The sequence below is a fragment of the Dromaius novaehollandiae genome, chromosome 16, assembly GCF_036370855.1.
Source record: "Dromaius novaehollandiae isolate bDroNov1 chromosome 16, bDroNov1.hap1, whole genome shotgun sequence".
In the NCBI taxonomy this organism is placed as follows: domain Eukaryota; kingdom Metazoa; phylum Chordata; class Aves; order Casuariiformes; family Dromaiidae; genus Dromaius; species Dromaius novaehollandiae.
In genome coordinates this window covers 9,769,558-9,797,242 of record NC_088113.1, presented here as the reverse complement: position 1 = coordinate 9,797,242, position 27,685 = coordinate 9,769,558, and the positions used below count along the sequence as shown (strand labels likewise).

The 27,685-nt window shown below is 44.3% G+C and overlaps 1 protein-coding gene across 6 annotated transcripts in view; it reads left to right on the top strand.

Annotated features, from left to right (window-relative positions):
• Positions 1-27,685, top strand: part of ZHX3 (zinc fingers and homeoboxes 3) — a 58,555-nt gene that overhangs the window by 12,628 nt on the left and 18,242 nt on the right. For 5 of the 6 annotated variants that reach the window (XM_064521415.1, XM_064521416.1, XM_064521414.1 and 2 more), the window contains exon 2: positions 10,386-10,492. The gene's annotated coding sequence lies outside the window, so the exon portion shown is untranslated. Of the gene's footprint in view, positions 1-10,385; positions 10,493-26,085; positions 26,115-27,685 lie in introns of those variants that run through there. The other variant, XM_064521417.1, reaches the window with a different exon arrangement.

Here is a 27,685-nt window from a genome sequence, read left to right as displayed (position 1 = left end):
ATTTTTCCTTTTTAAAATGACATTAATCAATTTAGAAGCTGAAAATACTCTCACAAAACAGAGAACAAGGAAGGTCTCTCGAGGTGAGTAAACAAGTTGGCCTCTTTATAAAAGCCAAAAAATGGGCTGCTGTTGCTACGTGGGCTAAGAGTACCTTATATACAAAGTCTCCTTCAGTTCTGGAGCTATGTTGACAGGCATCACAAACACCTTTTATAACAAACCTCTAATTATAGCTTACTGACTCTTTAGGTTCTCCAGATCAACTTGGGAATACTGCACCAAAACCCAGAGAGAATATTTATACTTTTTGTGACTGTTGGGTGAGCCAGATTTAGAACTGGACCTGATTAACGTGGTGCATAGCAGCATATTTATAGTGGTGTTCTTGTTGTTGCATAATACAGTTTAGGGGTTAAACTCTACATTTAGGAAAAGAATTTGAGACTCTGTTGGCGCTGGTCAGGCTGTGACCAGCTGCTTTGGAGCAGACCCTAATTGAGCTGGTTGGAAAATGATTCTGCTGGTTGCCAGCTCTTGCAGCTTGTCACCCTCTCGTGGTATTTGATACTTTGCTTTAGAGCCCAGCACTCAGAACCAGGGACTTAAGTGAAAATCTCAGTTTTTAAAGAAAAAGACCTTCCGAGTTTCGTGGTTATGGAGAAAAGCTGGAAAATATGAATCCTCAGGCGGAGAGGGGAGTACTGAGATGCCCTCCTCACTCCATCTCACATAAGCCTGTTGTTGTTTTCTTTTTTCTTTTTTTTTTTTTTCTTTTAAGTATCTCCTGACCTGGATCCAGTCCCATGGTATTTGGGGCTAGACTTGTGATTTTAGGAGTTGGCAGTGCTGGTACTGACAAGCTGATTCTTCCCTCCTACGTTTATTTATTTCTCCCCCCCCTTCATTTTAATGCTGCCCTTGGAAGAGCTCAGTTAAAATCTATTCATTGCTGAAATACTTCTTCTCCCTCGTGTTCTGGATGCCCAGTTTGGGTTGATCGTGCGGTTTCTTTCTGGCACGGGAGGAAAAGAACATAAGAACAGAGTAAGAGCTGTGCCTGGAGTTGGGGCTGTGTGTATGTACATGTGAAGATACCATATAGATATTATGCGCATGGTATAAAGTGGAGAAGGCATATGCCAGTGCTCTGGCTCGTCTGGCTTAACCAAATCCTTGGCAACAGTGCGGATCACATTGTTAATCAAGGTACTGCATATCCCATGGCTGCTGGAAGCTCTCGCTGGCAGCTTCTCCTTCGAGATTCATGCTGTGAGCTCGGTCTCCCGTCTGTAGCAATAGCTTTTTATCCATGCTGCCGAGGCCTACCCCTTTCCTTCCGCATCTAAGCATCCCCCAGACTTTAACAGACCTACTTCATGGGTCTGCTGGGAATGGGATTTTTATTTCCATTTATATTTCCCCAGCTCTGCTTCGAGTTTAAGTTAGAGTTTTGAGAGACAGCTGATCTGATCTAACGTTTAGGGATAAAAGCAGACAGCTTTCTGCTGGTTAGCAGTTGAGCTGGCTCTGGGAAGGGTCTGGCATGTACTGAAGCTAGCGAAAGCATAGAGAGTGACTGCAGAGGCAAGGAAAGGGAAAAGTGGGGGGTGAGGGAGGGGAGAGCAAAACCTCCCCTTTTTTTTAGCAGGATTAAACAGCTAGATCAGCTCAACAGCCCAGGGACATGCAGCCGTGCCTGGGCAAGCAGAACTCCTCTCTGTTAAGCTGAGCCCTGCAGTCCTCGCTTTCAGCCGGGTGGATCCTCAGCGACTGCCGCGTGCTCCTGGTTAAGCACTGGCCGAAAAGGGCTGCAGCGCTGGGGCAGCTGCCCCCCGCAAGGGTTTACCAAGCGCATGGGGACGACGTTCTGGTGACAGGTCTGTGGCTGAGATTCATAGCATCGTTCCCCTGCATCCCCAGCACCCACCTCCAAGGAATCAGAAATCACCAGTGAGACTCTGCAAAATTGTGAAGCTGGGTAAAATCACATAATAATACATTGAAAGTTCTTTCTGCTTGTCCTTCAGTCCTTGAAGATCTGGATCGCGTTGCACTCTCGCTTGAGAGTTTTTCTCCAGAATCAGGGTGTCTAGACGCTTATCTTTTTTCCCCCAGATGAAATCTGAGATTCTCGTGACCCCAGGAGCTGAAGCTTTTCCTGGCTGATGCTCCCAGCAAGAGCATCTTTTATTTCTCCCAGTGTTATGAAGCTTGTGATAAAATTGCAAGGCTTGGCTATGCCGGTTTGGTGCTATTCATGTGCCAAACCCTGCTGAATGAGTCTTTTATCACGGATTCGTAACAGTAGCTGTTGGAAAGGGGAGCTTCGCAGCAGAAGTGCTTTCAGAGGAATGCTTTCGTAAAGAAACACAGCAAAGAAGTGCCTTGCAGGGGGAAAAAACTAAACCCAACATATTTCTTGTGTTAGTGTTGTAAAATTTGCCCATTAATTTGGGCAAATAAGAGTTTGCTTCCATTTCTAGACAATTTTGTTTGTCCTCTTTGTACCAGCAAGCACTGTTGTGCTGCAGGCATTTGGGGGGGAAGAAGACATCTAAATTGTGACTAACAAATGCCAAAATATTTGTTTTGTGTAACTCTGCCTAATGTCCTCCAGGCATAAGCTGGCCAGCCATGTCCCTGCAGGAGATGGGATCAGGACACAACTAATAATTTGCTGGACTGGTAGTGGAGCCGCAAAGACAGCGCTGGTCTGTAGCATGATGAGGAAAGTGGCTGACTCTGAACTTTCAGGACCAAAGATGGGTCAATTCATCTGTTGCACTTCAAGTAGAAGCAGAGTTTAAAGAAAGGCAAGGCGATAGGCTTTCGGAGCAGCAAATGTGTTGTTGTAACAGCAAAGGATGTGTAAACTCAGGGAAGGGGGGCTCTGGGGCCCTTAGCTCTCGTACGTGCTCGGGTTTGAACTGACCTTTCCTGTGTTTTAGTTGTGGAGTTGAGCTGTTTCTGATCCGTTCAAGAGCTGTGTATTTCTGAACGGCAGAAACTTAAAACTTGTCCTCCCATGTTTGCCTCAATTAAAAGTGCTTTTCCTTAAAAAAAAAAAAAAAAGAAAAAAGAAAAAAGTAAAACCTGCTTTAAAATTACAGTGATGTCTGAAAATGTTTTGGCTGCTGCTTTACAACCAGCACCTAGCTCTGCTCTTCCTGAAAGACCTCCCTGAAGAGGGGAGGGAGAGTGGAGTTGTGCTCTATTTTCAGTTTTGCTTTGGATTGCCATATACTTTTCTTAAATACTCAGTTTCCTATGTTGCTTGCCTGTCTCTTTGGCACAGAAGGAAGAGAATAAAACATTAAAAAAGGAGTGTGATTATAATCCCATAAAAATTGACAGGGGAATTTGGCAGTGCTTGCAGCCTGTGAATGTAATATATAATATTTTATTCGTTCTTTAAAATGATTAGATTTCAAGCTGACAGTTTAAGTGACAAATCACCTTAAAAAGATATTATGCATAGTGTGAAAACTGTCGGTGTGGTTCGTCTTTGCTAACTGAGGATTTTGCAAGCTGCATGTACAGAAAATAGGGTCACTTAGCTTCAAGCAAGCTGCGTGCGGAAGTCAAGGGAGAAGAGCCCTGGGCTTGCAGTATTAATAATTTGTACTACGATAGTAGTGTGACTGCTGGCTCCCAGCCTTTTTTATACCTGAGTGAATGGCGGTGCTTCCCGCTGCCTCCTTTCCCTCAGGAGCAGCCCGGCTCCCCAGGGCCGCTGCCTGTTGTGGGACACGGCCTCACCTGTGAGCTTCCCGGAGGGCACGTCTTGGTCTAAGGGAGATGTTTTGTCAGATAAACCCTGTGTCCCCGAATGTTGCTTTAGTTGTCCCCTTGCTCTTCCAAACTGCTTGTGAACTGGGCCAATAATTGCAGCCGGAAAAAATTGGAGAAAGGCAAGAGGAAGATGGCTGGATTCACAGAAGGAGCGAAAGAAAGTGACAGTGATTGTTCCCCTGCGCCCGAGGGGGGTTGAATCCACATCTGCTCCCTCTTAGCAGAGCTTCAGCCACTAAGCAATAGGATATTATCAGCGGGAAACTCTGGTCCTGATGCCCAGTTTCTCATGCATGAGCACTCGCCCCAGCAGGGGAACGTGTGCCCTATCCTTCAGGTGACTGCTGTAAGCACGAGACAAAGGAATCCTCTTCTGTGCCTTCGGTTTTCTGACTGTTTAGGTGTTTTATCGAGAATGCAACGCAGAACCTGGGAGACGGTGACATAATTCCCCATCCCGGAATATCCCAGCACACAGTGGGAGCTGGAGCTAATGAGGCAAACCCCTTCAGGTGGCACAGCGATGGAGTTTGTTTCCCGCATCCTGGGGATGCTGTAAACTGAAGATTTGGGGACAAAAGAGAAACTGGTACTTTTCTCTTTCAGCTGAACTGGATAATCACGCAGCCCTGATCTAGACAGCTGATCAGGGCTCTGCTGTGCAATATGTAAAACAGATAACACAAGTGATCATTTCTGCCCCCAAATAAATTACGTCCATAAGTAAAATTTAGACACTTGTGTCCCTGTTATGAGCCTCTTCTGTGTGTAAGAGAATTTCCCGGTTTATCCCCTAGCACAGTAATTCTAGGAGCTTGGCTGCAAGAAGGATAAGAACTTCTAGCTTTTGCCTGTGCTACTAGGAACATCTTTATGGGCAACCAAAAGAAAATGAGAGGAGTGGGAGCTCGCTGTGTTCTTTCCTTTTCTTGTTCAGAGTGAGAAGCTGACTACACTTTGCCGAACTTTAATGCATGATGCTGGCTGTACTCCTTTTTAATCCAATCTGAATAGGATTAAAAAATTTTTAAAACACTGCAATAGGAATTTTCAGCTTAACAAGAATAATTCTGTAATTCCTTCCCTTTGTGATGAAAAAATAACTAAGGGAGACATAAGTTGGTCTGTGTCTGCTTGTAAATTCCTGGGGACTGGGCATAAAAGTAGGCCCTCTTCAGCTGAAAATAAACATCCTGGAGGAAGTAGTTGAGTATTGGCAGAAGACTGCGGAAAGGTATCCTCTTAAGTTTTTGGCAGAAGTGAAGAGATCAATTAGAGGCAGTCCACAGGACAGTAACGAGATTGACTAGAGGTCAAGAAACCACTATTTTAAACAAACCTGAGCTGTTTGGCCTAGAGAGGAAAACAAGGAGGGAAAGAGGGATGGAGGAAATAAGTTTGCGTGTACCTAAAAGTGCATAAAAAGGAAAGGGTTGTTTTATTTTCCACCTTCACAGTGGATAGGACAAGAAGTCATGGGTTTAAGTAGCAGCGAAGAAAATTCTGATTAAATATTGGGAAATACTCTTCTTAAAGAAGAATACCTTTGGGAAGAAATACCTTTAGGTAACAATTGTTACACGCTGAATTTGATGGTCTGAAGAGTTTGTGGAGCATCAGTCACTGGAAGATTCAAATTGACTAGAAATATCTTTCAGAAGCACGATGCAGGTGGAGTTCATTTTCCTGTACGTGGGAGCTGTCTAAATGCATTCCTGTGGTCCCTCTGTGCAGCACTGTCATGGAAAGGTAAGGCTAGAAAGGGCTGGTTTTGATCTAAAAGAAGTGAGAGATGAAAAACTGCGTTCTGTGGCTTAAATTTTCAGGCACTTAAAAAGACTGAAGTGACTACAAATTATCTAAGTTTGCATACCTCCTAAAAAAGCAAATATTGGCTAGAAATATCTTATGCACCTTGATTCTTAAATTTTATGGCGGTTAAGTTGTGTGACTTGGCTTTCTTGTTGATACAGCCTTTCCAGGACACTGGTCCACTTGAGTCGGAAGTGAGACTGAAAGAGCAGGCATGTGAATGATGTTGCCTATAATATTATAGCTGTTTCTCTTTAAAGAAGTAACAGCAAAGACAAGTTCCTAGCTCTATGTAAAAAATGGAGAGATAGAAACGGTCATTTCAGAGATGCTAACTGGTAACTCTTCAGTCCCTAATTGTGCCTTGAGGCATTGGAACGTTTTTAAGGCAAAGCCCCAGGTCCATGTAGGCACCTCACTGTCCCAGTGCCTCCTCAGGAGATGGCTGGCACCAGCCAGTAGCAAATAACCAGAGCAGTGAGGCTGCTGCACGCTCTCCGAGGAAGGCCCCAAGCGGCTGAGAAAGAGATTCTCCGAGGAGATCATTTGCAGGTCAGGACGATGTTGTGTAGCGTCCCCTTCCCACGCTCTTTCCTGCAAGGGCCTTATCAAAGATGCCAGTCCGATGCCAACTTCTCTTTTTGTCTGGAGGTTACAACTGTTTTAGAAGCAAGAGTGCTGAAGAGATCTCTGCTGTTTATTCAGGAATGAGGTACAGAATCTCAGGTAGGCCAGGGAAGAGTTCTTCCTTAGCAGCAAACGTGCATCGCTGCAGTGATCCGGAGCTAACGTTCCCATGGCATAGCACCTACACCCATTGATGCTATGATTAAAATGGTTTCAAAATCAGTAGGGAGTGATTCCTTTCTACCTTTCATTTGTGACTTCTGCTACCAAAAAGGAAAGTGGAGGGGCAATGTTTAGGGTTTTTTAATTCCTTAAAATAGTCTTTTCTTTTTTTCCCTTAAATCCATGTAAATCAACTTAGATGTCAGGATATGAATGAGCTTTTCACACCTTGCTAGGTGTAATAACCACCTTTAATCAGTTCTAGAAAAAAGCAGAAGAACGAGGACCAGCTTGTTGGTGCTGGTTTGTTCCGAGGGGTTATTGCAAAGCTCAGGACCTAGACTTGCACTTAGAAACCTGGATCAGGATTCCTTGTTTTCACAGGAGTCAGGTAACTAACTTGGTTAAAGCTGAGGGGAAGAGAGAAACTCCCCTGAGAATCAAGCCACCTTCATGCCTGTCTGTAGTCGCTTGCACTTGAATACCCTGCTGCTGCTGTTGGAAACAGATGTGCAAGCAAAACCCGCTGCCTGTCCTGATGGAAACAGCGTCGCTGCTGTGCAGCAGTGGGAGAGCAGCGCTCGCACCAGGCAACTCGGGACATGCGAAGCAGCAGAGCTGAGTTCAAGAACATGTTTGAAAGCTACTAAATCATAGTCATCATAAAGTAGACTGACACAGTAATTGAAAGAGGCCAAAAGAGCTTTGAACAAGGCCTGTTTTCTTGTGGATATTGGGAAGCGGAGCAGCTTCGCAAGAGAACCTTGCCGTGTTCTCCTCTTTGGAGCAGAAGGTCCCATGATTTTCACAGGAAGGTGTGCGTCCCTGGTGAAACAGGAATCTTGAAAAATGTGTGTGTTTCTGAGCTGTTTCCCAGTCCTGGAAATACTAGTCAGTGCGAAAAAGGGAAAGCATGCTGACGCTCCTTTCGGGACAATCAGGTAGTGGAATTGTTTCCTTTTTTAAGTGTCATTTTGCTCTTTCACAGCTTGACCTCCTGCAGAGCAAATTGCATTTCTTCACTAAGGAGGCTTTGCTCTGGGACAACGTTATGCAGTTTCCAATAGTGTGTGTGGCGGTGGGGGAACAGAGCAGGAAGAGAGCTAACAGCCATTTAAAAAAATCTGAAGTGAGGTTGTAATGTGAAAGGAAAACAGAATAATCTCTACTTCTGAGGCTTTACAGTGGCTTTGACTTTTAAATGTCTAGACATTATGTTCTCAAATAGAGCAGTGGATCTCTGTGCAGGAATTTAAGCATGCTGATATTAGACTTGCTTTTCTTTCTTTTTATAAGTCTATTGACCCAGATGGTTCAGGGCATTACAAATTTAAACCCGCAGGTATATTAGGATGATTAAGTATCTGTGTCAAGTCTAATGTTTTAAAAACATGATCTTCTCTTTCCTTGAACGGTCGCTGTGTTTAGTTTTGAGCCCCTTAGTCAATCCTGAGGAAACTGTGATATTTGGAAAGACTGGCAGAAGTGATGTTAATTTTTATGATCTGCGCGAATAGCCCTGGTACCTAGTGGAAATTCCTAATATAGAATGACCTGATTGACTTTCTGAATGTACCGTTGTTGCCACATATTCCTGGGATTTTAATATCTGAAAAGAATTAGGGAAAAAAGTCATTGATAATCCATGTTGTCTGCTCTTATGGTTTGTGATAAGCAGTTGAACTGTGTTCATGCGCTGCTCTAAGGAAGCCCCAATCCACGCTCCCTTACCCCGAGCTCTCCTATATATTCTTTTACTTGAAGCAGCAGCTTCATGCAGTTCAAGGAGCTGCGTAAGGTCACAGTGGCTCATGTTGCCAAATTTGCCATCTTTAGCTCCGTATTTTCAGAGATGGCTCTATAGAAAACTCAGATTTTTTTCCCTGCTTCCAGTTTGAGTTTCTATTTAAAAACATCTTTAATTTCAGGAGATACAAAGACCCCCAAGTCTGTTATGGGCAGGTCTCTCTTCTTAACTGAGGTACTCCAAGGATCAAGAAAGTCTTAGATGTATGTTTAGTCCCTGAATGAGTGTGTGCATGATATTAGACCCGCCGTAGCCGTGGCAGCTTTGTGATGAAGTGAGAGGAACAGTTGTGGGTACTTCAGAACTGTGAGTCTGCTCTAGCTGCTCTTATCAAAGGAAGAAAGATAAGCAGCCGGGGCTGTTTTGTTATCGCTTCGTTTTGGAGACTATAATGTCGCGCAAGTTGTGGCAGGACACTTACACAAGCTGCTGGAATACAAAACACTTAATCAGCAGTCTAGTATTTGTTTCTTATTATATGTTAAACTTTTCCTGGCTTAGAAGATGTTGTCACCTGTTGTGTCAAGGTCCCAGCGCTCAACGCTGGGCTCTTTCCAAGCGTGTTGAGACCTAACTGGTTCAGAATAAACCTTTCTTCGTTTCACAGGGGGTGGGGTGGGCAAGGGGGTGCATCTAGCGGGCATCTGAGGCATTTTTCCTTGTTCTCTGAACCTTTGTGATTTCTCAGATTTATGGCTGAATTTTTCCTTAAGTTTGTGTTCACTTTGCATGTCGTAGTCTGAGCTGTAGCGTAGGCTGGCATGCACAGATCTTCACCGAATCAGAGCCAGGAGTCCAGCCCAGGAAGCCAATTAAATCAGAAGAATAACATACAGCAAACGGTGCCATGAGTCTGCAGGGGAGGCGAGCCTCGCGGGAGGGGCTTTGTGCGGAGGATGGAGAACCGTGCTTAAGGACCTGAGAGCATTTGAACACCTAAGTGCTTAGCAAGGGAAAATCTTTATACGTCCTTCAACGCTTGCACAATATATTTGCCTTTTTTTTTTCTTTTTTGAACTCTTGCTGGGAATTCAGGTTTTGATGCTATAGCATTAGTGGAAGCTTCTTGTTTATAGTATTTGGAAGGGGGGAGCCTTCCCACGATGTCATATGTCTGTGCTAATTATTTTAATAAATCACTCAGTGCTATTTCATCTCCCCCCCCCCCACCAAAGAAACGGTTGTCAGCAAAGTGTATCATCAGCAGAACATAACCTGAAAGAAGCAATTTAGTGAGCAGTAGGGGTTTGGCAGGAGACTTTTGACTGAGAACATATGTTGGCTGGAGCAAGCACAGATACTTTGGACTTATTGCTGGGGGAGGTGACGCATGTGAGATGAAGAAAACTTGTCATTGACAAAGCTCTAGCACTGAGCACTTAAGCAAAGGAAAAATCACATTTATTAAGAATCACAGCATAGTTTTCCTATTTTTCATTTTCGTTAGAAGTTCTGGCTCACCTTTTTCCAGGGTGACTCTCTCTCTCTTTTTCCTTTTTTTTAAATACGTAGTTTTTTCCCTCTGTCTGAACTTAGTCCCAGAAATCTACTTGGCTGATTATCCCTTTATACAGTTAAGTTGAGAAATTATGAAATACATAGGGCTGGCTTTACTGCTTCTGCCGGGATGAGGGAATGGGGACTGGACAGCAGCTGAGGAAAATGGAGGAGAGAGAGGAAGCACACAGCTAAAAGTAAAACTGCAGGTTATATATAGATACAGGCTGCCGCAGTATTGGTCAGGTTGTTGTGACAGCTTCTTTAAATGTGTTCTTGGCTAGTTGAGGTTTCTAGTCCTCAGCCTGTTTAATGAGCTAAGCAAGCAGTTACCGATAACTGGAGAGTAGTGTCTCTGCAGCTGCCAACGCACCACAGCTGGTGTGTTTTTACTGGGTTGAGAACACCGTGGTTGGGTGCTTGGCAATTAATTCTGCTTACTAGGTTAACTTCTGATAAAGGGTGGTCTCACTAATTGAGTGGAAAAAATCAGGACTTTTGGGAATGCTTTAGTGAAGATTTAGTACAGCGTCTCTGTGGTGAGAAGGTGGGGCGAATGGAGTGAGTTGGGAGATGGCTTAAATTGATTGTTGTTTTATTTTTCCTTTTAGTATTTACTAGCCAAGGGTCACCTTCTCTTTCAGAACTGCAGCAGTAAATTTGGGTGTAATGTGTTCTCTTCCAGCCCTGAATCTCAATGCAACTGAAGCGACTACTGACACTTTAAAGATGCGTGCGAGCAAGGAAGAAGAACTGGAAAACGATACATTAAGGAAATATTCCATTTTGCAGGTAGGTAGCAGCTGTGATTTTAGTTTCAGTGCACGATATATGCAATGCATGTTTCTGTATTATGTAGTTTGAACAGAGAAATCTGACGTAGTTCAGTGTAAGTGCTTTTTCTTACGTAGGTGGAATCATGTAGGACTGTATTAATTGGAGAAGGTACCTGTATAGTATGAAGTACGATAAAATGCATGAGAGAATAAAATACCTATTTTGCTTAATAACTACAAGTAAATCACTGATTTTGGTGATTGGCCATGAGTAGTGATTGCAGGCTCTCGAGAAAGAGGGAGAATGGTGAAAGGTGGGGAAGAGAAAGGAGGGAAATTCTTTCTTTAAGGCTTCAGAGTGATCTAAGGGATTCTCCTATGAAGGATTTTCTGGCCTGGTGGCTGAAATAAATGATCACGTAATGGTTTGCTCTGTTAACCCTTGAGGAACTCAAACCATGCTCTGCTCCATGCTTGGTGTAGATCTTGGCTTACGCTCCCAGTGGTCTCTGAGAAAGGAGCCAAGTTTTTTTTTTGCTTTGGAATCCAATGCCTTTGACAGGACAGCGTCCAGGTGTCCTGTATATTTGTACTCTTCACCTGGCTGGTGCTCATGTGTGTTTGTGCTGTACCACCGGCATTTTTTTCCAACTGTAAGAATCCATAAAACTTAATAAATGCTCCTCTGTATTGAGGGTGAGGGGGTTTCATGAAGGCGATGTGTTTCCCCCTTGGCTTCTGCCAACCTGTGGATAGAAGATGTGCATTTGGATGTAACACTCCATTCTTCCATTATGCTATTCCAGAGTTTTGAAGAAGAAACTGGGTCTCATGCCAGAGCAAAGCCATTTAATTTGTAAGCTGAAACTGTATGGTTAAGCCTTTATGAGTGGCTATTAGCTGGTGTGGAACTCATTCACCCAGTTAATGATTGTGTAATAAATGACAATGTCCCTATGGAAATGGTGATTTTCAAAACCTAGAATAATTTCTACCCCACTTGTGCTGTGCCTGGAGACTGCTTGTTGTCAGACTTTAATAAATAATCAGTGACCCTGTTGGGACTGCAACAACCGGACGGATACTGTTTATTGTAGCTAGCTTTCCTGACACCTTCCCAGGTCTGCAAACTAAATCTAGTCTGTTAAGCTCATGGAAATAAACTAATGGACCCTGCTGTAGCAAATGGTATACTGGGACCTGTGTGCACCCTTAGTCTCCTGAGAATTTTCCTCCTTGAAGTTGCCTAGATTTTTTATTCATTGCATACTAGATGACTCCTCAGATCCTTCATATTAGTAATCCTGCAAGTGCAGTGAACATTGTTGCTCTCACACAGTTGTCCTACCATTATAAATAAAGAATTTGGTGAGGAGTGGGGTAAAGCTCTTTTGTAGTTTAACTCTGCTACTCTGGCTTGTATTGGTAAACTGAGTCGGGACTTCTTGGAGGAGAGAATAGGGAGAAGGGAATTAGGTTTTATACCCCTTAGTATTTGCCACTGAAAAATAGTAGGAATAGATTTGGATGATTTGTGTGGAAGCTCACTGGGTGAGTGGAATGGATTCCTTTGGGTTACATCTGCAGAAAATAATGTAGTTTATTACTCAAGGGTTTGCACACAGAGACAGATCATAGCATTATAGCAACATGTGTCATCCTCTTTGCATGCTCACAGTCCTGCTCTGGCACACGGTGGGTTTCCAATGTGTTCTGAAGAGCTTTCAGAACCAGCCGCTCAGGGTCTCTGCTCTTAGAACTTGGCCAAGTTCTCTCAACTATTCCTTTTCCCCCACCATTCTCTGATGCCCTCTCCCTCCCAGTTCATTTGTTTTTAAAATGATTGTGCTATTGTGTGCATCAGTATGCACATAGCCTGTCTTGTTTTTCTCTTGGACTAAAAGTGCGAAGAAAATCTGTTTATGGTTTTGTTGAGCTAATTCTTCCCCACCCTAAATTTTTTAAATAGACTCTTTCTTTACCAAGCTTGCAAAGCTCGCAGGATGTATTGAAGTAATAGGAAAAATATGTTGTGTGCTAACCTTCCTTTTTTGTAAAACTTTGTTTACAACACCCTGTTCCTAGCAGTACATTTAGGAGGTGCAGAGCTGGACAACGAAGCTAGTAGATGACTTTGAAATAAGAAAATGATACCTTATTGCATTCAGGGAGGAAATCTTTCAGTTTTCAACTTTCAGCACTTGAACTGTGGTGCACAATCTACTAAGCTATGCTTAAATGTCCCTTCAATTATTTAACAGTCCTTCCCTTCCTGCTCATCTCAGGTCTCATGCATAGCTGTTGGGCTGATTGTTGCTTCTGGTTAGACCTGCGCCTTTGAAAGGCAAAAGGTCCCAGAAGGCTGTGTTAGCAGCCTGGCTCTGCTCAGGGTGACAGCAGTAAGGAATGCTCTTGGCCTGTAGACAGTCCATTGGATTAAGGGTTTGACGTGTCCTGGTGTGCTGGAACCTCCTATTTTACCTCTTGATCTCATCCTTCCCAAGAGTCAGTCTTAGATCTGTCCGTTCAGGTTAACAACCTTTTCTGTGTACTTATGGGGCTTAGCACAGTAGAGTCCTGCTCTGGGCATGGGGTTTTTGGCTTCTGGGAGGCAGAGTTCAGCTCAGCAGTTGGCACGCTAGAAAAGCCTCAAGGGTGCCGACATCTGTGGTGTCCAGAGAGCAGCTGCTGACTTGACTTGCAGGATTTGTGCAGGAGCACTGCTATGGCTGGCATAGGCCTTCCCCATGCTAGGAGGCTCTTTTGGCAAACAGCCCGTCTGTCCTGCTGTTGTACCTTCTCACCTCAAAACCTAGGCTGTAGCCATTATTTGTTTCTATAGTAAAACTGTGTTGCTTGTTACTGGCCACAGGGCATGGGCTGTATGGAGGCGGGCATTACACGAGCAAACGCAATTCCTCTGTCAGCGTACAGCAGATAGAGCTTTGTAGGGCAGATGGTGGCTTGGTTGAGGCCTCTAGGTGCTTCTGTAACATAAATAAGTAGGAGTAGGATTTCAAAGCAAGTAAGTTTTTGACATAGTTGATGTCACACCTCTTCAGTGCTGTATTTTAGGGCCCAAGGATCTGGAGGCCCACAGCTACTACTTTAGTCTTGTTACTAATAAGCTATCTGAGGCATTTCTGCAGAGCTGCATTGAACTAATTCTTGCAAACGGCTGATGCGTTCGTTCTTATCAGATGGCGTAGTAGCAATAAAAACACGACCTATGACATGAAAAGCATGCCGTACTTTCACTGTGAGTAAACTGGGTGCTCTGACTGCAACTTGCTTCTCACCTGGGTTTATGGTCAGGTGCTGAGGACATGAGTAAGGGTGAGAAGGTCTTCTGGTGAGTAGTCTTAATACATAAAAGGGATAGGGCAGGGTTGTCATGCTCGTATGGTTGTCATCTTGTATTCCACTGAAGAGCTGCCTCTGCTCCTCTAGTAAAGTGGAGATGGGACAAAGATACCTGTAATTTCCCAAACCCCCTACCCTGAGAGGGAAACTTTTCTTGAGAACAAATGTTCGTGTGCAAATCTGCAGCAGAACATGAAGTAAAGAATTCCCCACTTAAAGAGTGCTAAGCAAAGGTTTTGCACATAAAATTGTTATTTATCCATTTAGTTTTGTACTGCTTGGTTTCTGTTCTGTAGCACGCTTTTTCTCTCTATTGACCCACGAATTTTGGTGCTCATTAGGAAGGTAATGGTTGGGGGCCAGTGCTGACTAAAGCTCCTTTTTTGCCAAGCAGGTGGCCATAACCCTGAGCATACAGCTGTGAAGCTGTTCTGAGAAGTAAGCACAAAGTGTTACGTACCTCTCTCTTTTCTTTTTCATATCTGCCTGTTCAATATGTGTAACTATAAACTTACCCCAACTAGCAATTCATACATTGCTTTCCTGATGCATATACATCCCTTTCCCTTGTCCCTCCCTTCCCACTCCTCCAAGAAGAACTAATCTATTCTTACTGACATATCTGCTTGTGAAATGTATACGATATCACTTTGACAAATGAAATCTCTTGCACAAAGAAAGATTGAGACCACTGGCTGCTTAAATGCAAAAGCTTCTTGGCTAGACCCAAGCTGTTTTGACTTTTCCCCCCCCATGTAGTCTGCGTTGTGTTGCACTAAAAGAGAATTCCATATTGTGTGGCCCTTTCCAAACCTATTGCCTGACATTTTTACTGTTTGTCATCAGCTGAAAATTATCTGAGCACTGTAGATATCCACAGACGTGGTTTGATTGTCCTATTAAAATTGCATCTTTCTATTGGAAAGCTTTATTTTTTCTGTTTCTTTTTTTCTTCTTCTTCCTTTTTTTTTTTTTTTTTTTAAAGTGTTTTTCTCTGTGCTGGACAGTTATACCAGTTTTAGCCACAGATGAAAAAAGCAGTGGTCTGGGGTGATGTTGTCTGGTTTTCTCAGCCAGTGTTCTATAAAAGAGGTGAGCTGTCTCGAAGGAAGGTATCGGGGTACGTGGGAAGGCGGCTACTGCTGGAATTGAGGACAGCTGCTCCGACAGCAGTGGTCACCACCCCTGCGGACTCACAGGAGCAGCCAGCCTGGATCTCTGCCCCCCTCTCTCCTTCCTAATGCAAGAGTTGTCTGGCCTCAGCCCCTCACTCCTGGGGTGGGAATACACAATTTTGGCAGTGCTGCCAAGATGCCTTGAGCCAGCTCTGCTTAATGATGTTTCCCTGAGGCTATGGAAGCCTTTAGCAAATGTTTTCCACTCTCAGTTTCTGTGATGGACTAGGGTATTCGTAGAGCCCTGGGGCTGAGAGGTGTTGTAGGTTGCAGGCAGATTTTCTTTGGGAAAGTGAAGAATTGTGCCTGTGGCCTGTAAAAGCCTGCACAGAGTGTGTTCAGATGTTTTTGTAGCAGCACAGATGGAGTGCATGCCAGGTTCAAGGTGAGACCTCGTGCAAAGGGAAAGGTTTTTTGATGTTGGGATCGCTACATAGGCTGGAATATGCCGTTTCCTCCAGAGGTGCACGGATGTTTTTATGAATGAAAATGCAATTACAAGGTGTAACTTACTAACTGGTAAGCTCTTACTCACTGGAGGCCGCCCTTCAAAACAAGGTGATTAACTCCAAATGAAAAACATCTTATCTCATCATTTGATCTAAAGTCTTACAACCACTTTGGTGTTTCTTCTGTCTGCAGTGCTGAGGGAGTTGTCTGTTTCAGCACGCTGAGCATGCTGCAATTTTTATTTTATTTTTTTCCAAAACACCACTTGGAGTGTGTACGGCTGGAAGGGAAACTTGCTAATGCTTTTCTGTGCCACTATATTTCAGCCTAATTTCTTGGCAATACCTTTGTGGGCACGCTGGGAGGGTTTCCCTCAGAAGATGATACATTAGAAGGATGATGTCTGATAAATAACTAGACCAGGACTCGGAAGACCTGGGTTCAATTCCTTGATTTGCTATGAGCTTCTTGTGACCTTGGGCTAGTTATTTAATTGCCCAGTGCCTCATTTCCCTTTCTGTAAAATGCCCGTAACAGCACTTCTCTTCCAGCCCTGGAGTGCTGTGACAGTGGGAAGGCACTCAGTCGCCCTTTTCAGTAGCTGCTGTATAAGCATTGCAAAAGCATAACCATCTTATGGGCCTTTCTTTTGTTCTCCTGGGTAAAACAGAACAAGATGATCCATTTAAATGCTTGTGTAGGTGTCCAGAGAATATCCTCTCACTTTGTGAGGTCCTGAGGCTCCCAAAACAACTGCAGGTGTGCACCAGCAGGTTGGTTGTTCTTTGAGCTGAGAAGCATTCCTTAGCATTGCTTTCAGTTTTTCCTTTAGCTTTAAACTGATGGCCACTGTGGGTAGAGCAGGTTTCTGATGTTCCTATGGCCTCCTTTTAAAGTTTTCCTTCAAGCTGTTGTTCTGGTTTTACTCCTGTTCTGCTGCTCTCCTTTAAACCCCAGTGGATGCTAGGGAGAAGTGATGGCTTTGTGGATAAATTTGCTGACCTGGCTCTCAGGCACATGGAGTCATTTCCCACTGAAGCATGCAGACGTACCTCAGACAGATTGCTTCATCTCCCCATGCTTCAGTGTACTTGTTTCCCGTGTGGGGGTAATGATGCTGACCATCTAAAAGCACTTCCTGAATGTGTCAAGAGAGTTAGGCTTTCTAGCACCATTAAATCATGCTAAAACCTGCTGGTTGGAAAGGCAGACCACCGGTGGAGGCAGGGAGCTTGCTGGCTCCCGTATTGTGCTCTGGGGACCACTCGCTGTCTCCGTGGGATAAGCCTTACACACGGAGGACGCTTCCACGTGACAGACACGTCCAGGCACTGGCAGGAGCTGCCTTGAGATGGCTGCGTTTCAGCTGCTGTTCGATACAACAGAGCCGCAGATGCGTGAAGGCAAACCTCCTTCATGCTAATGGCACCCAGCCCCTCTCTTCTAGAGCCTGATAGGTGTGAGGCTGATCACCAGAGAGCTGAGAGGCACCCTGTGTCAGCACCTCTGGGAGCAACTGAGCTACGGGGAGGTGTTGCATGCTGTTGTGGAATAAATGGAAAGCACTATCTTTACAAGACACTGCGGAAAATCAGGCCTTATGGTATTTGCGGGGGGGTAAAGATGCTACTGGGGAATATTTGACTATCCAGAAATAATGAAAATAGTTATCTGCTTTTAGTCATATAGCTGGGTACAATGGCTTGCACACACTGTTGAAGAATGCACCAAAGCAACTTAACAGCAGTCTTTTAGAAGTGTAAATCGGGGCCAACTCTTTCATCTTTGGTGTGAGGATTTACCATGTGAAGGTTTTATAGCATATGATTTAATCTCAACTCTGCCTTATTGGTGGAAGAGCAATCTGCAGTCTGTGCTTCTGCATGTCCTGGCAGCCCTTTGCAAAACCCCAAACGCTATCCTCTTCAAGGCATCCTCACTTGAGTTATTAAATAATGCACCACCATGAAGTTCAGCGTCTGGCTCGATGCCACGTGGCTAGGCGGCTGGTGGTGCTTGCTGTCTGGAGCAGGACAGCAGGTTAGGGTTGCTTTTGGACTGGGGGGTTTGTGAGCCTCACTGTGAGGCTCTTGAGAAGGTTGGAAGCTGTTACACAGGCAGTGTGGAGATTTCAGGTAGATCTGCCAGCTGTTTCCTTAGACTCTGCTTGTAGATGGGAATCCTTCTGGAGTGAAAAAGTGTCTTGAGTAGCGGGTAAAAGGGAGGAAATCTAATTGCCAGTACAGGGGATGTGCTATATTCAAGCCCTTCTCCTGTCTAACCACTTTTTTTTTTCTTTTTGGTTTGAATTGCATCATGCTTGCTCTGGGACGAAGCACATTTAAGGCTGTAGACTTTTCATGAAGTTGTGGGTCTTCTAATAGCTGAAACCACTTTGTGCACTGGGGAAGGTGAGCTTCAAACTGACTCATGGATTTACGAAGTAAGATTACCCAGACATATGATTTGTGCCTTTAGAGTTTTTTCTTGGAGGATCCTAAAAGGAAGTGCTTTGGGGAGAGGCTAAGCAACTATCCTTGGGGAAATCTAAAATTCCAGGAAAATAGCTGATGGCAGAGAAAGGGAGGGATGAGGAGAAGGTGCAAGGCAAACAAGGAGGTGGTGAGCAGGGATTTCCCTAACCTAGATGGATCCCTGGAGTACTAGTTCAGAACACCTGTATGCTCTGAAGACACTGCAAGTGAAGTGCTATTCTCCGTAACTTAAATATCATCTTACAAGTCAGGCTTGTTGGGTGGGGAAGTGGAATCCTGTGGGACTGCTGCCCAAGATGGCAACTTCTGTAATCTAAAAGATGAGGGTATCATCTTTGCTAGCAGCTTATCACCACTCACCAGCACTTGCCAGATGGTGATGAGACTTGTGCCCAATTTTAGAAGGGGGAAGAGGATGAAGGGTACAGACAGGAGCAGCTGGCCCTGAATTTTGAGGGCTGCACCTAGCGATTGCTAAATCCTGTTGATGTGAAAGCAGACGATCTAGAAGGGCCTCAAACAATGGCATTATAGCTCTTCAGTGTTTTGGACAGTGTTGCAAACCACTTTCCCAGCTGCCTCTGCAAGGTATGTACAATTTTATGAGATTGTCCCAGGGACAGTTCACTTAATGAAACCTCTCTCTCCTTCTGTGAGCTCGGCTGCTCTGCCTAATAGTGGCCACTTGAGTAACCAGCTTGACGTGAGGATTTGTGTGATTGATCTTAAGAACATTACCTTTGTGGGATTTTACTGTGAATTGCAGCTACCTTGTGTGTTTCTGAGTTGATTGGAGATGAGTCCTGCAGACTGTTAACATTTCTTCCCCTTGTTCTCCCGATGTTGTAGACATCAATTTGCTTAATCTTCTCCTGGCAGGTGATTATGGGCTTGTATATGGAGGGAATTCCTGCTGTCCTGAGCTTTATCCAGCTTGACATGCTGTCATTTTGGTGCAGTATCATTAAGATGCTTCCAAGCCTGCTCCTCTCCAGACTCAAAGACAAAAGCAATTGCCCAGAGAACAGTGTTGGGTTGTGTTTCCCTCTTTTGCCTTCAGTGTTGATTTTCTTCCCGGCCTCCAACTGGCAATAGCTAAATAACTTCAACCTCTGTGATTTCAGACTCTAAGCAGAATTAAAATAAAATAATATAGAACAGCTTTGGGACTCTTAATTGAGAAAGTAACCTGTTCTTGTAAAACACAATGCCACAATGTATTATTCTGTGGTATAATGTATCTCGTTTGCTGTTGACTCTTATGGGTTCAGGACTGAGAGCTGTGGGTACCTTTATCTGTTGTCCACTGCCCTGCCGTGTTGGTTCAGCCAGATCCTACCAGGAAATCCAATGTTTCTTCTAAATTTTTTGAAGAAAAAAACCATCTTGCACTAGAACCAACCTCCCCCAGCCCCCAAATATTCAGAGATCTGAAATGTTTCATTTCTGGAGCAGTGAAATGCGAAGACGACCTGTAGCTTCCCAGTGAGGGGCAGCAGCAAAGCTTCTCAGAGCTGTGTTAGTGGCACTCAGGAGATGCTGGCTTTCCTGGCCTCTGGCCCTGGGGCAGCTCTTGTGTTGGTATTGTCCTGGGTCTGAGCGCGTTGGGGCTCTGGGTTCGGCGGGAGCTGCCTGTCCAGGCTGTAGACTGCACGCTTGGGGGAGCAGAGCAGTTTTCCTGGGGAGACTGGAAGTCGCTGGGCTCCTTGCTGCAAGGCAGCACTGCAAAGCTGGAACCGGGGCTTCTCAGCCAGCTCACCGGGTTTGCGCTGCGACCTGTCTCTTCTGTGGAGTTCATCAAAACAGACACTTTCATAAAACATCTCAGTCCTGAAGAATTGGTATTTCCAGATGAAAACTTGTCCTTTTTGTCAGATAATTCCCGAGTCTAGTCTCAACAGGTGCTTCTGGTCCCACTGCTAAGGCTGAGAAGTGATAGGTTGCATGCTGTAGCAAAGGGACATGTGCCAGGAATTGGACTGAGCTTGTACATTCACCTTGTCTCGATATGTTCCTTGATTTTTGTTAACATGGCTACGATTTGAACTGCTGACCTAGAAATGAAAGGCTCCGTGATTCCATTACCAAGCCCCTGAGCCATACAGTCATCCTAATTCCTTTATTTGCAGACTGCCTGCTGACACAGCATAAACATTATTTTTACATTATGGTCCCCTGTGCTGAATCTTCCTGCAGCTTAGTTTATCATGCTGTTTTCTTACTTATGTTAAATAGAGTTAATTTATACTGGGCTTTTCACCCTAATAATGATGATGAATGTTTTAGACTGGTGTAATGAGATCTCCCTTCATTTTTTGCTGAAAAGAAAAAGACAATCTTTTGACTTCTGTTTCTCTGAGGGTATAAACATAGGCCATGATGCTTTTGGTGGGGTAAATCAGGAATAATGTGGTTATAGATGGTACAGTTTATAGATGGTACAGTTCACCAGTTTGCAATGAGAACTTTTCAACTTTCAATTTAAGGGCTGGGGAATTTTAGATTCCTGAAAGACAGCTTTTCTCCAAAGGCTTCTAGTAAAATAGGTTCTAATGAAATGAGAGCTTTCAAATAGTCAATAAAAAATCAGTTTGCCTTTCATTTTGTTTCGTTCCTTGGTCCTTGCCCTGGAAGGATGCTGTTACCATCCTGCTAGCCCTGCATCCAATCTAGTCTAACTCGCACAATTGGGAGGGGTGGGATGATTTCAAGAGGGCAAAATGCAGCAGTCAGCTCTCCTTTATGCAGCATAAAGAGACAAAACTGGCAAAAACCCTTTCTCTTTTTTCTCCCATCGATCCCTTTTATGTCATTTGTCTGCATATCTTATTTGGGCAAATAAACCAGCTACTAGTAAACTCCGGTTTGGTATTGTTGCTGGGAGGGGCAAGAAGTCCTGAAACTTACTTAACTACATGTTTTGTTTTTTCTTTTGGAGCAATTCATCTGTGTTTTGGAAAGAAGAATTACTCAGTGGGCTTTGTAAATTACACAAATAGCCAAAAACTGCTCTCTATCCATGCAGCAGAAGTTTGTAGGAAACTGGAACCTGGTACTGATAGGAAGCTTTGCCTCCCTGGTCAAGAATTGATAGAAACTCTTTACTCGGGGGGGGGATCAGATGTGACCTCCAGCGGTCTCTCCCAACTTTAATTACTCTGTGTTTCTATGACATCCACAAAGGTCCCCAAAATGGGACATTCAGGAGATGAGCTCCTGTAATGGCTCATCGGCAGTTTCCTTATTTCCACAAGTGGGTTGTCCAAAGCTGTTTGGAGAAAGAGTGTACGGTCATTCTTTCACTGGTGAACCAATACCACCCAACCAACCCACACCATTCTTTGGTACTGGTGAACCAATACCAATTTGTTGGGGATGAGACCAAGATTTCTACCGAGCTGCTCTTGCAGGCTGAGAGCATGAGAACGAGACCAAAATACAGCATGTGGCAAGCGCCCCTGGGATTGGCATGTCACCGTCAACCTAGAGCCGCTGCTGACCTCTGCGTGACAGTCAGCTTCTGCGTGGAGGCAGTCAATGACCTGGGGAGCTGAGACGGTAGCAAGAGGTATCTGCCTCTGTGGGTGTGTCTGAACAATGTATAAAATACCAGGTATTTAAAAATCTGCTAATACAGCTGTTGGAGATGTACTAATAACTTCACACTTGGCTTCACACTTGGCTGTGTGCACAGGAAGTGGGGATTTCCTTTTATTGTAATTTGGGCATATATATTTTTGAAACCTATAACAAAGACCAGGAGGTAGGCTCTATATGGCTTGGCAGTAATTGGGCAGCATTTGCATAATGATAGTAATTTGCTTGTTCTCATTTCCTGAATTTGGTTTGCAAGACCATGCTGAAATTTGACTCAAAGCTTTAAGTATTTGTCTCTGTTGGCATTTGGAAATGTAGCATTAGCTCTGACTCTTTACAGAAATAAAATTGTTTCGTGCTGGAGCTAAATTGAATAATATGGTGGTGTTCATATCTTAATCTTCCAAATAGCACGCTTAAGTTCACTACATTGGTGTCTGGAAAGCTTAAAAATAATAAACTGTATTGTATAGAGCTTTGAATACAAAGTGGAGGCTTAGTAATTGTTGGCAGTCGTAGATATACTCGCCAGTAAATGGCAAGGAAGCAATTCTTCTAGCGTGCTGGTTTTTTTGTTTTGGTTTGGTTTTCATTAAATTCCTCATATTAAGGCCTTCAGATCCACAAATTAATTAGTACACCGATAATTTGAATTAAGGTTTGCTGGAAACCTCAGTCCAAAAAACAAAACCCTTTACATGGGCCGTCATAGCGCCTTAAAATATCTCTCGTCTTCCCCGTGTATCTGCCAGAAGCTGTTTCCATCCAACAGCTATTCAGTAGCTTACGTGAAGTGGGTTGGTGAGCTCATATTCCATCCAGCAAGAAACACCACCAGCTGACTTTCGGCAGAGAGCCGAAGTACTGAAGCTTTCAGCATCTAATTTAGCCTCTGTCCCCTGTAATAAGGTAGCAAGCTAACTCCTAACCTTCCGCTGTTCACAGGAAGAGCATTGTGAAAATGGCCAGATACTTAATGGTTTATTTTTTTCTAATAGTATTATCAATTGATTAATTGAGTTCCTGGGGAACTCAGAGTTCAAGGGATGACTTTGAAAGCAAGGGTCCAGTTCTGCTGATTTTTCTCAGAAGAGGTCTATATTGTCCTGCTTAGTTCCCCTGCGTCCCTGTGAATTAATTTTTAAATGAGGAGTTGCAGAAGGCGGCTAGGGAAAAGGCCTGTTAGATCAGAAAACGTGATTTTTTTTTAAAAAAAAGGAGGGGGGAGGGAGGGAAAGAGGAGATGATTTGTTTATCACAACAGTACTTGAAACTAATTTTAAATTTCTGTCTTCTGAGAGTAAGGAAATTCCTTTAGCTTCCAGCAGTAAATAACTGGGATGCTTTTAGCTTACAGCTGATCACTAGAAGATGATGAGTTTTCACTTAAAAAAAAAAAAATTGAATCTCCATTAAATGGATAATACATTCAAAGTGTCAGTCTAAAAAGCCAGAGGGAGAGGGGAATTCTGACGAGCCAGGTTTATATTGCAAATAACCCTTGAACTTTGTTCTGTTTCTCTGCCTCACATCAGAGTGGCCTGACGTGGTTTCACCTAAGTAGTCTGCAAACCGAGGAGCAGGTGAAAAGGAGTGCTTCTGGCTTGCAGGCGCTCCGTTCTGGCTCCTCTGTCTCGCCCGCTGAGATCTAGAATGAAATTCCAAATCCATTTTTCCTCTTACTATCAGTCCTAGAAGAGTTAGTGATTATTTCAAAGAAAGGCAGAAAGTTGTCCGTGAACTCTCTGTGGTCGGTGAATGAGGGTCTGGCGCTAGCGACTGCAGCATACAGCAGGGCTAGTTCCAGACTAAGTGTGCGTATTCACATGATCGTTGCTCTCACTGGGAGCTGCAATTGTAGATGTTCACTTGGTGGTACTTGCAGGTGTGGTTCATTACTATTAGTACCTATGTTTAGCAAGCCTGTGTGAGTCTACCTGGGTTCATCCTACCTCCGAATGCAGAATCAATGTGACCACGGCAGCTAGGTCTTACTGACCAGCAACACCAAGGCATGCTCCTGTAATCCTAGTTAGCAAGGATCTAGCTGTGTCAGGGCAGTGACTGGGACACCTCAAGGGTATGCTCTGATGCTGTTGGCTGAGGAGTGGGCGTCTTCGTAGTTCTCACAGCCGCTCTTCTCTGTGGTTGAGTGGTGCAGCGCGTGATGTGAGTTGCAATGAGACAGACTTCTGAAGCTCAGCGTGCGTTCAGGAACCTCAGCTATGGGTCTGGCCGATAGGATGAGGTCTCTTAATGATCTGCCCTTCTGTATTGCAACAGGAACTATTGGGAAGTGGGCACTCCTGGAAGTCTGTTCCTTACATGAGTACTAAAAGGGAGCCGGACTTCTCTGGAAAACCATGTTCCAGTTGAGGGAGCTACAAACTTGCCAGTCTGCCCATGTGCTTTCGAAGTTCCTGTGGTTCAATGCTTTAGGCCAGGATGCTGCCTATTTAAGGCAAAGGAGGAAAAACCCTATGCCACTCTTGCAGAGTAGGTATGTGAACTCAAAGCTTTAGGACCAAATGGTAGTTCTAGAATTAGATTGTGTCCCTAATTTACCTCTCCGGTTTTAAGTGGATGCAACATGCTTCACTTACAGTCCCAACTGTTGTGTTGCATTGTATGGGGTTGAACATCTGCCCCTTCCAGCCACAAAAGTGGCTGTGTTCCAGTGACGGATGGTTTCTTTCTATTCAGGGATGCTCTGAGGCCTGGAAAAGCTAAAGTATTAGGCATTACATACCATCAACTGTTGCAGATCCCTTTGGCTCCCCTCCTCTCAACATCTGCTAGGTCTGAGGTGGCCATCTTGTCTGTCTATGCACCATACATAGCACAGAAAGATCCTGGCCCTGCCAGCTACTTCTGCCACTACTGAACAGTGACTGGGGCCACAGCAGAGACCTGTCCATCCAACACTGAAAACATTTGTGAGGCCAGCTTCTAAAAGAGAAGAGGGAAGATCTGTTGTGAGCTCCCATTAGTGAGGACTCTTGAGTCAGAAAGAAACATAAGCCAAAAGTTGGAGTTTTAAGACTTACTAAAGCGGATAAATTGACTTTGTTACCTTCCTGTGTGGTTACTGGCCCCCATGGGCTGTACTTCTACCACTTGCGAATTCATCGCTCACAAGCAAAATGAAAATGTGGCTTGGAAACGAGGGTGGCTGCGTTGCGGGGGGCACGGTGATCGAGTCCTGCCTCCCCACCTCTTCGTGCCTCGTAAATCGATGCTCTTCCCCCTTGTGGTGGCTCTGACCTAGCAGCCTTGCCCTATTCGGGAGCAGGGAAAGGGGCAGGCAGAGCAGCCGTGGGACGGGGCCTCCGCAGGAATACCCTGCCCCGCATTGGCAGTGATTGGGATGCTAGAGGGGAACCTTGTGGCCTGCCCCACGCAGGTTTCTCAGCATAATACTTGTCTCCCCCAGCACTGTGCTGGTGATTGACTGGCGTTTGCCTGGCAAAAGCCTTTTGAATATTCAGTTGGCTGACAGGAGATGAGAGTGCAGTGGCTCTTGAAATCAGCTTGGAGAGGAGAAGCAGTAAGACTGCCTTTTTCTTTTTACTATTGCTACTTGAACTGTATCAAATGTATACTTCAAATGGATGAATGATTGTGGAGACCTCAGCCTATCTAACAAGATTGCTCTTGTAGAGCAAAAATTATAGGGCCTGCATACTTGCCATCCTCATTCAAAAGCCCATTCCTCATTAATATCTCTTTATACATATTATTTCGGCTCAAAATGTCATTCCTCTTCTCCCCACCCATTTCCTTTACTGGCTGTGACATACAGGAACTACACCCATTGCTTGACTAGCCTCTCCTGACCTTTTGTAACTTGGCTCCAAACTCATTTTTTGGGTCTTTTGCAAAACACTGTCAGAAGGGAAAAATCCTTTGTTAAAACACAGCCAACTCCTGCCTCAACGTGGAACAGTTTGTTCTGCTAAAAGAATGAGCCAGTTCAGTGAGCAGAAAAACATTGCCATAAACTAGCGTATTCAATAAGCTGCAAAAGCGATCGGCCGCAGTCAAGGTCTAAAAGAACGATTCTGAAGCAGGATCCGTGGGGGAGAAAAATCCACAATTCTGACCTGCCAACCCTGTTTCCTTGCTTTCAGCTTAAGTATTTTGCAGTTGTCTTTTTGGTTATAGCAACTGTAAGTGGGGAAATGGGAGCTGATGGTGAGCCAGAATGTAACACAGCTTTCGAAGCTAACATATTGCAAAAGGGCACGGTGAATGAAGTAATCCAAAAATGCTCAGCTGGGAAGGGGATACAGCGCTGTAATAGACTTCAGTCTGTGCTGCAGATGATCAGCTCCAGCACCCTACGTTTGGTGTCTGGTACTGTTTAGTAGCTCAGTTTAGTCCTTCCCACCCACGTCCCACACCTCCTTTTAAAACTCTGGACCTTGGAGTTCTTTACCCTGCGCTCTAATTTCCTTGGATTTGCTGCGGGTCATTTCCTTCTGTGGCCGCTTGGTAACTGGTGATCAGCCTGTCTTCAGCAAGCTTTTCCTCATTGCACGAGAGACTTGGATGCTCGGTGAGATAATTTTGTGACCCCCCTAGTGTGGTTTTCTTTTGTGGTTCTGTAGCGAGATCGTTTCATTGCTGGTATAAAAGCTGTTGCTGGTTATCTCTTAACTGTAAGTGTTGCAATAGCATCTAGAGCTGCGTTTCCTAAATTTGGGATGATGACCCCCAAATAGGGTCACACATATGGAAGTGGATGTGCAAACCTGGAAGTGGGGTTGTGAGCAGATGCGCTCAGAAACACAGGTTAAGCGGCTTCCCACAAAATGACTCTCCTTGGTGCTAGGCAGTCTGCAGCTGTGCTGAGAACCTGACGCTCTCGTCTGCTTTGTGTGGGCTCTGTTGTCACAGGGTGCTCGTACTTGTGAACTCTTAACTAACTTGGCCTGGCATTTCCTGCTCATTTAAAAGACTCAGGTATTGTTGCCAGAAACGTAACATTGACAAAGCACTAACTCTGATTCTCATTTTGCTTTGGGAGATGGAAATCTTGACTCTGAGCCCTCTGTGATAGTTTTTGGCTTGGAACGAATTCAGTGACTCCAGAGAATAAAAATACAAAGAAGTATATTTTAAGTGTAATCTATCCCTTTTCATGTGTATTCCAAAGAGCTGAATCTGGCAAAGCTGATCTTGCACTACCTAAGTGGTGATACTTGAAAATAAAATCTAAGCATGGAATTGGTAGGCATTTTACAAGCTTTGAACGCGGTGTGGCAAAATATTACCCTTTTGACCTGTGTGTGGCCATTTAGATTCAGCGATGAAGCAAGAATCACAACTAGATCCGTCTGATAATACAGGCAAAATGCAACCTCCTAGAGAAAGCACGAGGAGCTGAAATCAGAGCCCCTGTGCATATACAAACATGATTGATGTTCTCATAGTGTCCTGTCTACTGGTCTTCACAAGCTGAGTGCTAGGTGTGATGGGAAACCCAGATAGATACTGATGAGCTGAGGGACTTCTTGAAGCTTTGTTAATGCTATCTGGTGTCCTCTGCTGGTAGCATTAATCTCAGAGCTGGCTGCATAGATAGATGATTATCTGTCTGCTGGACCTTTTCCTTTTGGGGGAACGCCAGGAATGTTTTGCAACATGGGCAAAATGTGCAGATTAAAGCTGTGCATGGAGGTGGGTCCCTGGAACAGTGAGACCGTGAATCTTGCTAAGGTACTGTAACTCAGAGCAAATCCGTAATGAAGCCCATATGGTAAAGGATATATATATATATATTTGAGGATGTCAATAGTATGGTTGCATCATGTTTATTTTGTACTTGATAAATGAATGAGGGTAGAGGAGAAGGAGTGAGTGAATTCATGTTAGTAATGTTCAAACAGAAGCACGCAAAGCTCCGAGGGATGATCAGTGGTTTTGTTTTGATGTGTGCTGTGTTTTTTTATTTCTGACATTCTATTGAAATATAGCACGCAGGCTTGTCTCTAAGGGGGGCACATTGCCAATAGTCTAAAGGTTATATTATCCTAGTGACCTATTTTTGTACTCTAATCGCGTTCTGTTTCAGCCACCCCTTTCTAGCCTTCCATCTTGCTTAGTTTTGTGCTCATCTGAAGAAGA